The 12,015-nt window shown below is 44.3% G+C and overlaps 1 pseudogene across 1 annotated transcript; it reads left to right on the top strand.

Annotated features, from left to right (window-relative positions):
- The first annotated feature begins 477 nt into the window (after positions 1-477).
- On the top strand, positions 478-1,941 carry LOC309819094 (heterogeneous nuclear ribonucleoprotein K-like; annotated as a pseudogene). The gene has a single exon. The product of its transcript is annotated as a heterogeneous nuclear ribonucleoprotein K-like (transcript).
- The last annotated feature ends 10,074 nt before the right edge of the window (positions 1,942-12,015 follow it).

A 12,015-nucleotide genomic window follows, 5' to 3' on the forward strand; every position in this document is an offset into this window, starting at 1 on the left:
AACATCATTAACAGTGACATCCGCTTTGGCTATTAAGGAGAGAATTACAATTAAAAGTCAAAATGGAGTAGCTGTGGTTCAGACATCCAAGGAAATAACTAGGTGACACTATGGGTGTGATTTTAGACAAGTTCTTGTATTGCCAAGAACTTGAGTTTTCTGAGCTATGTCAGACTTGGGATGCCACCAGCTATTCTCAAAACAATGTCTGCTGGCAGCTGATAACTGCAACCTTATTTTTTAAAGGTCTCCTCTTGTAACTATTACTTCTCCAACTACTTCTAACTGGGTTTGTTACACCTACATCACAGCCATGCCCAGAAATTCTGATTTAATTGGTCTGGAGTACGGCTCAGGCACCCCATTTTCAAAAGCTCCATCCCTGAGACTTCCCTGGTGGTCCAGTGGTTAAGAATCCGCCTTCCGATAGGGACGGTAGTCTTGTCCGGTTACTGCAGCACTAGAGTGTCAGTTGGTCCCACCCAGAACACTTCAGTTCTGCCCTGCAAGGTTATATTTAATAACTGATTGGTGTGTCCCTTTAATACAAGAAAATGGAAACTGAACAGCCAGAGGAAACCCTTCCCAACACCGAAACCAGTGGCGGATTTGATAAACGCCCTGCTAAAGATAGGAAGAGGAACAAGCTTTTAAAAGATCTAGAAACACTGATGAGATGGTTGAATTACTCATTCTGCTGCAGAGCAAGAATGCTGGGGCAGTGATTGGAAAAGGAGGCAAGAATATTAAGGCTCTCCGTACAGACTACAATGCCAGTGTTTCAGCCCCAGACAGCAGTGGCCCCGAGCGCATACTGAACAGCGCTAATATTGAAACAATCGGAGAAATCCTGAAGAAAATCATCCCTACCTTGGAAGAGGGCCTGCAGTTGCCATCACCCACTGCAACCAGCCAGCTGCCGCTCGAATCTGAAGCTGTGGAATGCTTAAATTACCAACACTATAAAGGAAGCGACTTTTGACTGTGAGTTGAGACTGTTGATTCATCAGAGTCTGGCTGGAGGAATTATTGGCGTCAAAGGTGCTAAAATCAAAGAACTTCGAGAGACCACTCAGACAACAATCAAGCTTTTCCAGGAACGTTGTCCTCAATCCACTGACAGATTCGTTCTTATTGGAGGAAAACCTGATAGGGTTGTAGAGTGCATAAAGATCATTCTTGATCTTATATCAGAGTCTCCCATCAAAGGACATGCTCAGCCTTATGATCCCAAATTTTACGATGAAATCTATGATTATGGTGGTTTTACAATAATGGTCGATGACCGCTGTGGACGTCCCATGGGATTTCGCATGCGGGGAAGAGGTGGTTTTGACAGAATGCCTCCTGGTCGGCGTGGGCGTCCCATGCCTCCATCCAGAAGAGATTGTGATGATAGGAACCTGTCCAGGACCTCCTCCACCTCCCCCTGGACGAGGGGGCCCGGGTGGTGGCAGAGCTCAGAATCTTCCTCTTCCTCCACCACCACCACCTAGAGGAGGAGATCTAATGGCCTATGACAGAAGAGGGAGACCTGGAGACCGTTATGATGGCATGGTTGGTTTCAGTGCTGATGAAACCTGGGACTCTGCAATAGATGCATGGAGCCCATCAGAGTGGCAGATGGCTTATGAACCACAGGGTGGCTCTGGATGTGATTATTCCTATGCTGGAGGTCGTGGCTCATATGGTGATCTTGGCGGACCTATTATTACTACACAAGTAACTATTCCCAAAGATTTGGTTGGATCGATTATTGGCAAAGGTGGTCAGCAGATGAAACAAATCCGTCATGAGTCAGGAGCTTCAATCAAAATTGATGAGCCTTTAGAAGGGTCCGAAGATCAGATCATTACCATTACAGGAACACGGGACCAGATACGGAATGCACAGTATTTGCTGCAGAACAGTGTGAAGCAGTATTCTGGAAAATTTTTCTAAGACTAGTGAAGAACTGAAGGAGTCCTGCATCTTTTTTTTAAAAAAACTCTTCTGTTTAAAAAGCCAACATTCCTCTACCTTGTAGGTGTTCTGAATTTGAGGTGTAGTGAAATCTTTGCTCTTCACCAGATGAAATGTTTTAGTTCCTTACAAGCAGGGTTGGGAGTTGGGGGAGGGTATGCAAAAACTAACACTGAAATTTTGAAACAGCGGCAGAGTGAATTTTAATTTTTTTTCATTGTTGGTGGTTTAAAAAAAGTCCCCCCGTCTAATTATTGTGAACACTTTGCTTTGTGGTCGCTGTAACATCTGGAGGGGTGGGACAGGGAGGAAAAGTAACAGTAGTCCATATGTCCCTGGCATCTATTCAGAGCAGTGTGCAGAATGTGATGCTTTTTTGTAAGAAACGTTTTATGATTTTTTAAATAAAGTTAGTGAACCTAAAAAAAAAAAAAAAGAATCTGCCTTCCACTGCAGGGGACATGGGTTTGATCCCTGGTTGAGAGACTAAGATCCTACATGCTGGGGCAACTAAGCCCATGTGCCACAACTAGAGAGAAGCCTGCGTGCCACAATAAAGATCCCACGTGCTGCAACTAAGACCCGACGCAGCCAAATAAATAAATAAATATTTAAAAAAAAACCAAAACAAAAAAAACTCCATCTCTGATTCTAGTGTACTTCCAAATTGTACCCTGGAATTCCCTCCCCCTTCCTGCTTCAGCCTGAGAGTTCCTCCTCTCTCCCCTAGGTATTAGTTTCACCTTGGTTTTCTCTTCCCTCTCTGGGCTGAAAAGTCAGTGAGACTTCTTCCTGAAATAGCAGGAGACAGGTTTGCTCATATTTCTAGTTAAAGAAAAAAAAATTATATGTATATATACCTGTCACATATCCAACGTTGCAGGGCATGGGATAGATTTAGTCATACACCTCTAGAAGAAAAGGATCTTGGAGAGCATCTGGTCCAGCCACACTCTCTAGTTGAGGAAACTGAGGCCCAGAAAGAGGATGCGACTAGTCCAAGGTCACACAACGAATGAGGCACAGACCCAGAGACAAAACCCTAGTCTTCTGGTTCCAAGCCATGGTCCTTCCCTTCCCCGCCCCACCTTCACTCTGACTCTGTTCCCTGGGGTGGAAAGTAGAAGACTCCAGGGAAGGATCTGGCTCTTTAAAACCATCTTCCATTTCCAGGCAGAAGGGGGCCTGTTCAGTGAGCAAGAGCCAAACCCCCTGGAGGTGACCTTGGGGGAGGGGAGGGTGCTCTCCAGAGAGATTCTGATGGCTCAAGATAAAGGAGATCTGCAGGGGGAGGGGAGCCAGTCAGCTGAGACTATCACGTGGAAAGCAGAAAGCAGTGAGGCCTGCTTCTAACCACCTACTCACCACCCTGGGTAAGAGGCGGGTGGGGAGAGAAGGGGGGGTGGGAGGGAGAGCTGGTGGGGAGGGGAGGAAGAGGCACGGTGCCAGGACTTGCTGATAAAGAGCCCCCTCCCTACTGCAGAGGCCCTGGGCTGACAGAGGCCTGAAATCTGGGTGAGGGTGAGCTAGGTCGGTGCCCCTCTTCACCCACCCCTAACACCTGCAGATCCTTCCCTCCCCTAAAGGGGTGAGTTGAGGGAGGAGATGTGGGCAGGAGGGAACTTGGCCTGGCTGCCAAGTGGCAAGGTTGCGAGAGGGCAGCAGTGCGGTGTCCCGAAAATCACACACAGCATTTGGAATCACGCAGGCGCAGATTCAAATCCCAGATCTGCCACTTCTTTCAACCGCGTGATCCGGAGCAAGTCTCTGAGCTAGGTTCCCTCATAAAATGGGGATAACAATGCCTGGTCCTTGAGAGGATTCTGATACCGTACACGTTCATGTACGGTACAGGTGGGGCTCAGAAAATGGAAGGCAGTAGGAGGAAGGGTGGCAGCTGCCTGGGTTCAAATCCCAGCTCCACCCCTTTTCACCTGGCACAGGACTGCCTGGTGCCTATTTCCTCTAATAGAAAGTGGGATGGCTGTAGCATCTACCTGATAGGAGTAAGTGAATTCATAGGCAGATGTGAAAGGCTGAGGACTGGGGGGCCTGGCTCAGTGGGTGCTCCAAAGTGTCAGCTTAATTTTGCCACTGCTGTTGCTCTGTGGTGGGCACAGCCAGCCTGTTGTACCCCTCAGAGACTCTGGACAAGTGCTAGGCCTAGGACATTTTCCTATCAATAGAAACATTTATATCACCTGGGAAAAAGGTGTTTGGCCTCGAAATATGAAACGAAAAGTGCAAAACCAAAACTAGTGAATGCCTTGTGAAGTGTCTACAAAACACTATTATTTTAACTTCCTTAACTGTCTTTGCAAACATTTAATAACATTTGAAATCCATTTATATGTTAGATGTTTTCATTCTACAAGAATCTAAGTGATGACGACTAAGAATCAGAACCAATCGGAATGTAAGTAACTTGTAACCAGATAACTTCAAATGCAAAATTGTAAAAATTATTTTCGTAAATCACTGTGATAGAGCTGAAAATGCAAACATTTTCAATCTGTTTCAGAAATATATATAAAGTTTAAGGAAATCAGTAGGAACAATACACTCAAAATTCAGGATGGTAGTTTCCTCTGTAGGGAGGGGAGGGTAGCAGAGAAAGGTACACAGGATATTTCAACTATCCTGGGAACATTTTATTGCTTAAGCTGGTGGTGAGTACCACAGGTTTTTATTATATTATTCTTTATTTTATTTATGAAAAATGTAATAAAATTTTACAATATATTTTTGTAGCAGAAAGAAGAGAAAGAAATGTCCCCACATCATTTCAAATGATTTTAGGGCAAACTTATATTTAATGTGAAATGTGGAGGCATTTTAATATGCTGTACATAATGTAAGGCAGGGCTAGCAAAAGTGCAAGGCCCTGCCTCTACCAATGGTCCTCCAGGCCCCAGACCTCTTACCTGGGAATCAGGTGCTCACTGTGGACCCTGAAGAACCCAGCAGGGATTCAGTTTCTTTATTAAGCATATATCTGTCTATGAAGTACAGATAAGTATATTTCTCCCTATGTACTAATTAGGGAGGTCAGATACATGGAGTTGTGAGAAAGCCAGAGAGTTGCAGAAAAGTAGGAATCACGTGTAGGACTGGAGGTCTGAGCAGGCCTGGTGGTCCCCCCTACAAGCAGGTCTAAAGTGGATCCATCTGTGTGTGACAAGGTGCTGGCTCAGCCAAATGGCCTGAGAGGACAGCCTCCTTCCCTTCTAGGGAGAGGGAGTGTCTGCCTGACCCCTGACAGTTATAGAGAGATGCTGATAGGCATGTAGGGTAAAGAGCAAACTGTGAGACTTCGAGGCCAGGCCTTGATGGACAGGGAGTCAGAGAGGGGAGGAATGCAGAGTGGGGAAGGGACTCAGTGTTGAAAGAGGGAGAGAAGGGGGTTGTTTATTATCTGCGGTGTAAGCTGGACTCCACAGAGGGTCACCAGGCCCCACCCGGAACCCCGCTTGTTGGAGCTCCCAGGAAAAGGAAAAGATCTTAAATAAGAATCTGGGAAAGATGCCAACTGTCCTCTGGGTCATTCCTCTGGGATGGATTTAATTTGGGGCCTTGTTTGCCTTGAGATTAGGAGCCAGGGTCCAAGGAAGAGGTTAGCCAGCACCTGATCCACTTTGGTTATCCTGGATGTGAAAAAGCAAGGTACATTGGTCTCTGTTCCAGCTCCTGACACAGGGCAACCTGAGTGTAAAACAAACAAACAAACAAAAAACACCCTTGTAAAAAAGTGATAAGAGCATTAGGAGCACCTTTTGTTCTAATATTTGGTCCTTGACCTGGTCCCTGACACAGGGCTCCTAAATCCCTTGGAATTTTCTAGGTGATAGGAATGTCTTTTGTTCTAGTGAGGTGACTCTGGGTGGGCTCTTGATGGGGGCTGGTCACCAGAGAGATCAAGCCATGATTAGAAGCTTGGAATTTTCAGCCATGCTCCGCATTCTCTAGAGAGGGGAGAGGGGCTGGAAAGGGAGTCAATAATTAATCATGCCCATGTGAGGAAGCGTCCATAGAATCCCAGTAGTGTGGGGTTTAGGGAGCTTGCAGGTTGGTAAACACATCCATGTACTGGGAGGCTGACATTCTCCAGCTCCACAGGGAGGGAAAATCCTGTGCTCCAGAGAACTCTACTTAATGCTCTGTAGTGACCTAAATGGGAAGGAAATCCAAAAAAGAGTGGATATATGTATACATATAGGTGATTCACTTTGCTATACAGCAGAAATTAACACAACATTGTAAAGCAACTATACTCCAATAAAAATTAAAACAACAACAACAACACAAAAAACCCAAAGAAAATCCTGTGCTCAGGACCCTTCCAGGCCTCGCCCTGTGTATCTCTTCATCTGGCTGTTTATCTGCATCCTTCATCATAGCCTTTAATAAACTGGGAAACGTAAGTGTTTCCCTGAGTTCTGTGAGCTGCTCTAGCAAGTAATCAGATCCAAGGGGGAGGAGGTTGTGGGAACTTTTGATTTGTAGCCAAGTTGGACAGAAGTTGTGCATAACTTGGGGACCTACTATGTGCCATTGGCATCTGAAGTGGGGGGCCAGTCTCATGGGACTGAGCCCTTAACCTATGGGATCTGACACTCTCTCCAGGTAGATAGTGTCAGAACTGAGTTAAATTGTAGGACACCCAGCTGGTGTCACAGAGAATTGCTTATTGGGGGAAAAAACCCACACAACTGGTGTCAGAAGTATTCTGAGTGTGGTAGTGGTGTGAAAGGAAAGGAGGAACACAGGAGGTGGACTGAGGTTTTCTCTATTTAAAAGGTTTCCCACGAAACTCTTGTAATCAACCAGCAATGGGAAAGAGGGCTAGTGGTGCAGGCTCAAGGCTGGACTCTGGTGCAGGCTGAAGGCTGGACTCCAGTGCAGCCTCAAATGGGGCAGGAAGCCCAGAGCCTTGGCTAATGACAGGCCACCAGTAAATTAAACCCTGTGGGAATTGTCTTGATTCATGGCACATACAGTCCCTGTCGTCAAGGGTCTAAAGGCCACTGGAGAGAGAAGGTCAGCAAATAGACAACAAAGAATGTAAATACACCGATTACCTTAATTTACTGAAAAGCTATAGGAAACATCATTCTTAGTGGGGAAAATAGGAAGCATCCTTTTTAAAATCCAGATGAGGACAAGGCCCTCTATCATCCTTTCTATTTAGCATTATTCCAGAGGTCACAGTCAGGTCATAAAACGAATGGAAGGATAAGGATTGGAGAGGAGGAAATAAAACTATCCTTGCAAGTTATGCAATTGTCTGCATGGAAAGCCAAAAGATGAATCTACAAACAAGTTGTTAGAAATAATAAGAGAATTTAGCAAGATGGCTGACTACAAGATCAATAATAAATACATTGTACATTATAATAATAATGGCTAACTTTTATTGAATTAACTATTTCCGGGTGCCACATGCTTTATATTTACTCTGTGCCAAGTGCTTTCTATGGACTGGCTTGAGTCCTTAGAACAACCCTCACTTTAAGAATGAAGAAACTGAGGGTCAGAGAGGTCAAGTGAATTTATCATAGCAACACAGCTGTTGTGGGGTGGAGGCTGGACTGACTCTTGAACTCTCCCTTAACCACGACCACTATCCTACATACTCAAGTGTGCAAATCTCTGACGTCCAGGGTGGGACTCAAGATCTAGGGCCCTTCTCCCATTCTCCATACATCATGAAAGTTTTCATGTGTGAACAGAGAGAAAGAGAGAGAGGAGGAATGCCCCAGTAAGAACTGAAATTGAATTCCCCTCCAGCCTATTGGAGTCAGACTTAAGCTGATTTAAAGAAAATAAGGAAGTGTGGTGTTTCTTGCACACCTGTGTTGTAGCTCAAAGTCTCGCATGCAATTCACCTCTTACCTTATTTAATTCTCAAAAGATCTGTGCCTCCATTTTACCAATGAGGAAAGTGAAGCTTCTAGAAATTCAGAGACTTGTTCAAATTCACAGAGCTGGGAAGTGGCACAGCCAGCATTCAATCCTGAGCATGCCCTCCTAACCTCACAGCTCTCTAGACTTTTCCAAGGAACTAGAGGGAAAGGCAGGCAGGTGCACAGCATCCCTAAAGCATGTGAGACATGAGTGTGGGGAAGACAGGCTGGGAAGGGAGCAGTTAGTTAAGGAGGGGCAGAGACAGCTTCCTGGAAAAGGTGGCCTTCAAGCTGAGTTTTCAGCAAGGAGCAGGAATGAGTCAGGGAAAAAGGATGGGGAAGAAAGGTACAAAGTCCCAGAGATGAGAGTAAAACGGCAGATTCTGTCAACAGCTAAGAGTTCAGACAAGAGAAGAACTGACTGAGGATGAGCCTTTTATAGTCACCAGTAACCACTGACACAAATGACCAGTAAGACCCCTTGGAGGGACTTCCCTGGTGGTCTAGTGGTTAAGACTCCATGCTCCCAATGCTGGGGGCATGAGTTCGATCCCTGGGCAGCAAGATCCTGCATGCTGCATGGCAAGGCCAAAAAAAAAGACCCCTTGGAGAGCAGCAGCACAGTGCGGACCTTGCCCGGCATTGCCCCTCTAGGCGGTGCAAGTGGATGGCGGGAGCTTGGCCTGGTGTCAGCTCTCAGCAGTCCCAATTCTTCAGGTTCCCCTCCCTTCCCTTCAATTCTCAGGGCTGCCTGGCCCTGGCTCTCTCCTGAAAAGAAAAAGTTTGCTAACCCCTGATTTAAACCATTTACTGTTGAAAAAATTTGTTTTGAATTATGGAAAATTTCAAACATTAAATATAAAGGAAAGAATTGTATAATAACCACCTATATTCTTGTGACCTAAATTCAATCATTTTAACATCTTGTCATACTTGTTTCATTTATATGTGTTTGTTGAACTATCTTAAAATAAATAACAGACATCATGATACTTCAATATTAAATACTTCAGCATGTATCTCTTTTTTAAAAAAGCATTCTCCTAAATAACTCAATATCATTATCACACCCACGAAAAATAACAATAATCCCTTAATCCTGGCTAATACCGAGTGCATTAAAATTTCTCCAATTGACTCTAAAATACTTTTTTTTTTTTTTTTTTTGCGGTACGCGGGCCTCTCACTGTTGTGGCCTCTCCCGTTGCGGAGCACAGGCTCCGGACGCGCAGGCCCAGCGGGCATGGCCCACGGGCCCAGCCGCTCCGCGGCATGTGGGAGCCTCCCGGACCGGGTCACGAACCCATGTCCCCTGCATCGGCAGGGGGACTCCCAACCACTGTGCCACCAGGGAAGCCCTAAAATACTTTTTATAGCTACATTTTCAAACCAGGATCCAGTCAAGGAACACACAATACATTTGGTTATTTTATCTCTTACCTTTAATCTAGGATTGTTCCTCCCCTCCCTCACCTCGCTTCTTTTTTTTTTACATTGATTTTTGATGAAACCAAAGAATGATCTTGTAGTATGTTCCACATTCTGGATTTGTCTATTTCTTCATGGTCATCCACTGAATATTTTATTTCAATTATTATACATTGATTTGGTTCTTTTTCAAATCTGCTTCATCAGTCTTTATAGTGATCTCTACGGTGGTGGAAATCCTATATAATAGTATTGTGATGTTCAGTGATGTCACACTGGTAGCCTGAAATCAGCCATGGTGGGAGTATTTACACCTGAAAATAAGCAAATGCTACAAATGAAGGCTTGGTTTAATGTTTTATTGTCTAAACTTAAGAAACTGATGGAAAATGTTAATAATTTAAACTTAAAAGTGTGTTGTGTCTGTAGCCATTACATTGAGAATAGCACAGAAAAACTGAGGAAATATTCTTCCACTATTCAAAATTATTATCTGGTTTAGCAAAGAAGTAGCTTACATTACTGACTAACAAAGGAAGTGCCAATGTATGTCTTTGTTGTTTCATTTTATCTTCCTCCTTAACATAAATAAAAGTGTTAGCCAACATTCACTTTAGAACTGCAGTGAATTGCAACCATAGGTTGGCTGTGGATACAAGAGTTTGGCAAAAATCATCAAGTGTTTTGTGTGAATCAGTTTTCTATATAGAATTTACAATAAGGAGTATTGTATATTTTATTATTATTTGTAAATTGGTTCCATACATCCTTTATGTCAGTAAAATTTATGTACATATATCTGCATGCATTTTTCCCATATCACTGGATGGAACCTGAGATTTGTCTTTGATCTCTCACCTGGGGCAGCCATCAAAGTACAAGCTCACAGTATCCAGTGTCCAGCAGAAAGCCTCAGAGTAGCAGCTGGCCTTGGGGCTCCTTTACCCCCAGTTTTGAGATCTGTGCATTACTCATTTTTGTATCAGTTCAGTGATACATTTTAAAAGATATTTTGGGGACTTCCCTGGTGGTCCAGTGGTTAAGATTCCACACTTCCACTGCAGGGGGCATGGGTTTGATGCCTGGTTGGGGAACTAAGATCCTGCATGCTGCATGGCACAGCCAAAAAATTAAAAAATAATAAATAAAAGATATTTTGTTTAATATTTTATTCAGTATTCAGTTTTTTCATTTTCTCATTGGGAGAATCATTCAGGTATCTAACCTACCACACTCATGGTTTCCAATGACTTGCAGGCACAGGGGGCTTGGCTAAACTGTAAGAGCCAGGGCTTTGTTTATTCATTTTACCTGTCCACTCTACAAGGCTGCAGACTCAGCCATCTCAGTATGTGCAGAAAATTAGTGGGTAATACCTGATTGCTGTGCCATTTCCGGTCTTCTCAAGGAAAATGTTTGGATTTAGGTTGTGATGTTTGGGGTGGTTCTATTGTTCTGAGCTTGTTTTTATGTGTTTTCATTTGTGAATGTTACAGGTGGCTTTGGCTTGGGTGTGAATTATCATCATCGTCATCATCATCATCATTATCATCATCATTTTGGTTCTACCCCAGTCCTGCTCTTTTTGGGCAGAGCAACATTCCATAGAAGGGGAGCTGTTCATTTTAATTGGCATCCTTGGCTGATCTGCGGCAGCTGGGCCCCTGTCCTAGTCTGCTTGGGCCATAACAAAATACCACAGACTGGGTGGCTTAAACAACAGAAATTTATTTCTCACAGTTCTGGAGCCTGGGAAGACCAAGATCAAGGTGCCAGCCAATTCAGTTCCTGGTGCAGGCTCTTTTCCTGATTTGCAGATGGCCACCTTCTCACTGTGCCCTCACATGGCAGAGAAAGAGAACAAGCTCTCTGATGTTTCCTCTTATGAGGACACTAATCCTATTGGATCAGGGTGCCACCCTTATGACCTCATTTAAGCTTAATTACTTCCTTACTCTAAATATAGCCACCTGGGAGTTAGGGCTTCAACATATGAATTTGGAGGGGATACACAGTTCAGTCCATAGCAGTCTTGCTGACCAGGAGGCCCAGTATGAGCTATAAAGTCAGACAGACTCAAGTTCAGAGCTCAGTTCTGCTACTTACTAACTTTGTAAAATATTTCATCTTTCTGGGAATTCACTGGTGGTGCAGTGGTTAGGACTCAGCACTCTCACTGCTGTGGCCTGGGTTCGGTCCCTGGTCAGGGAATTAAAGATCCTGCAAGCGAGGTGGTGGGGCCAAAAAAAAAAAAAAAAATCATTTTCTGACCCTCAGTTCGCTATTCTGGAAAGTAAAAACAGTAAGTTCCATTTCAGAGGAGTAAGTTCCAATTCCAATGTTGTAATTATTACATTAGAAAATGTATAGAAAGTAGCTAGCACAGTGGTGCCTGACATGGGGCTCAATGTGAAGTTTCCTAGCTGATGCCACTCAAAGTGTGGTCCTTGGACCAGCAGCACCTGAGATCATGACAGACATGCAGAATGTCAGGCCCCATCCCAGACCTGCCAGATCAGGGTCTGCACCTTAACACCATCCCCAGTGATTTGAATGCACATTGAAGTTTGAGAAGTACTGAAGTAAATGGTATGACTTGGCCCAGCTTGGCCATGAGGCATATTGGGAATGCAGTGTCATAATTCAGTGTGCACGCACACACACACACAGAGCAAAAGTGAGGGCAAGAGAGTCTAAAAAGCAGCTGGAGAGAAAGCACAGA

This window comes from Grampus griseus (assembly GCF_964374135.1).
Source record: "Grampus griseus genome assembly, chromosome: 2".
NCBI lineage: Eukaryota > Metazoa > Chordata > Mammalia > Artiodactyla > Delphinidae > Grampus > Grampus griseus.